Here is a 2,812-nt window from a genome sequence, read left to right as displayed (position 1 = left end):
ATCAGCTCATTGCAAGTCTCGGGATACGAATGAAAGATTTAGCAGAACAGGGCAGAGCTCTGAAGGAAACGCTTCTTCGGATGAGAACACGAGCTAAGTGGGTCATGAGAGAGGAGACTCATCTGCGGTCTGTGCTTGTTGGTTCATTGCAGTAGGCTCAGAGGATGTTAGCACTGCTTCCAGTCTTGGGACTGCTGTGGAGGGTGGCACTTCGGAGGGCAGGGCTCCTTGCATGGCGGAGGGCATTTGTCCTGGCATTTCGGAAGGCAGGGCTCCTTGCATGGAGGAGGGCATTTCTCCTGGCATTTTGGAGGAGGCGGGCAGGTCTGTTTACACTGTTGCTGATCAGAAGACATCTTTCAATGATCTAGGTAAACCTGAAAGAAAAATGAGGTGCCTTTTCAGCAGGTACAAAACATACCACGATGCGCCTTTGCCTGCTTTCACAGATTCAGTCAGTCAGGCATACATTTTTGCAAGCTGAACAGGCTTTTAAACTGCAGGAGGACAAGAGAGAATTTTGAAATCACCTGTGGAGCAAGCAGTTGTCTTTCAAGAAACAGAAAACCAACAAAAAAGCCAAACTCTGAATATAATTCATTTTACTGCCTACTCATTCGACAGAAAGAGGGTTTTGTTTGTTGTGGGTTTTTTTAAATAAAAGCAAATAAAATTTCAACATTTCAACATTTTTTGGTGGGTGGGGTCACAAAAATGGAAAATTATTCCAATTTGAAACCTGCAAGATGTAACAATTTTGAATTTTTTCACAAAATTGTTTTTCCATTTTTCTATCAGCTCCTCCTAATCACCCTCCATCTCAGTTCCTCATCGCTGAAAGAGGCCTATTATTTCTTCCTTCCTCCCCCGTTTGTCTCTCTAGTCTGAGAGCACTTTGCATGAGGCACTGCCTGGTACTGTGCATATGGACAATGCCTCACAAAGTGGTGCCCTCGTCTTGGAGCATCTAGGTGGAATAATAAAATATGGAGCGTTCCTACAGAACAACTTGAAACCATGACTTGAGGACTTCAGTAACTAAGCCAGAGGTCAAGGGAGTGGGTGGGTGAGGTTCTGAGGCCAGCGATTTGCAGGAGGTCAGACTAGATGATCGTGATGGTCCTGTCTGGTCTATGGGTCTCTCAACAAAAATCGCTCTATCTCTGCGGTAGAGAGTAACAAATCAACACCAGCAATAACACGAGCTAAATAAGCCGAGAGACACTTACCTGTTTCAGCTGCAGGTACAAGGAAACACGCAGTCAAGTGGATTGATGCACCTACTGAGGGGAGCTATTTTATAAGGCTTATGAGACCTGGGGAGGAGACAATGAATTTGCATGAGGACCAGATTGTTTCACAACCACTGCTGGCAATTCCTTAGTTCTGGTTGAAGTCATCATTTGTCAGAGACACCTCCCTCTCGGGAGTGGGAGATTATTAATTGTATGGAAGCCCCACCTAATCTATTAACAACTAGTTAATTCATTTATAATCAGCTGAGCCTGTCCCAGGGCAAAAATCCCACTGAAATCACTGCTGAGCCAAGGCGACAGGTCTGATCAGACCTTGTCCAATGAGTTTGCTTAAACTTCAGGAGTTCCTGCTATTGTGATGTACACACCCTGGGCCAGATCCTGAGCTGGTGTAAATCAGCACAGCTCCATTAAAATGGCATCCATATGCTGCTAAAGACACATACCATGGGCAGGATTCATCATTGCCTCAGACTCCCTTATGCCTGTAAGTGTCCCCCGGTGAATTCCTCCAACATCCTCTACTCTCTGCCACTTCTTCCTTGAAAAAAAGGGTGTAAGAGAGGGGAAGGGGGAATGGGTTGTAACCAGGGTAATCCATAAGGGCGGTGAGCAGCCAATTCAATATAGGACAGTCCTTATTACAGGCCACTTATTTTTAACCAGTCCTATTAATCTTTGAACTGGGACACTAGAATTTCTCTGATGGATCCCAAAGTGCTGACAGATAGAGAGAATTTTTAAAATGCCGATTGGGGGCGGGGGGGAGACAAGTGGGCTGCATAGAGAGACCGATTTTCTTAGACAACAGGAGATAACATGGGAAGGTCCAGATTGGGATACAAGATCATCTGACATCCAAAGAAGAGAAGTTTAGTCTTCCTTTTTATAAAAATAGAAAATTATATTTTAGGTTCTGAATCCTTCAGCAGGAAATAGATCTATCTTTATGGAAGAAGTAATTGAAGTAGGCTCATAGTCTTTGACTTCCCTGTAATAATCTTGAAGATAGATAGATAGATAGATAGATAGATAAGGTGTATGGGGAAAGAAAGAAAGAAAGAAAGAAAGAAAGATGAGCTTCCTGACTCATCTAGGTTCAGTTCTCAAGGTACCACATCTCATTTCCTGACTGAAATTCATTAAAAACTTTCACCACCTTGTTCTTCTTGTTCCAAATTATTGCCTCTGTATTGATGGGAAGAACACAGAGAGTGATCACATCTTGTATTCATTCATCACTAGAGGAAAAGATTTAATTAGAAGATGATTTGGTAACAATGTCAGATACACACCTAAGTCCGTATCTCTTCCCATCTTGGTTATATACACTCCGCCTGCACACTAATGACATATCAGATAGGTCACAATGCAGAGTAGTATGTTACACGCAGTGTGGCTCATTTCAGCATTACCTCAACTTCAGAATGGGCCTTCACCACACTCCATGCAAGTCAATGGAAGGATTTCACAATATATTATCAATCCAAAGCAAAGGTTTTTATTTCCTTTAAACAACATATTTAAACAACTTTCTGACAAATGATTGTTCCGTC

At 42.8% G+C, this 2,812-nt stretch overlaps 1 long non-coding RNA gene across 2 annotated transcripts; it reads right to left on the bottom strand.

Moving 5' to 3' along the window:
- Positions 1-1,227: 1,227 nt before the first annotated feature.
- On the bottom strand, positions 1,228-2,599 carry LOC123351962. 2 transcript variants are annotated; one of them, XR_006574078.1, is made up of 3 exons: positions 2,552-2,599; positions 1,703-1,797; positions 1,228-1,316 (listed from the first exon to the last, which is right to left on the bottom strand). It is a non-coding gene; the product is annotated as an uncharacterized LOC123351962 (long non-coding RNA). The 2 variants fall into 2 exon arrangements; XR_006574079.1 differs by having other exon boundaries at positions 1,703-1,793; positions 2,552-2,594.
- Between the last annotated feature and the right edge of the window lie 213 nt (positions 2,600-2,812).

Source organism: Mauremys mutica, chromosome 17 (assembly GCF_020497125.1).
Source record: "Mauremys mutica isolate MM-2020 ecotype Southern chromosome 17, ASM2049712v1, whole genome shotgun sequence".
Lineage (NCBI taxonomy): Eukaryota > Metazoa > Chordata > Testudines > Geoemydidae > Mauremys > Mauremys mutica.
This window is presented reverse-complemented; position numbering and strand designations above follow the sequence as displayed.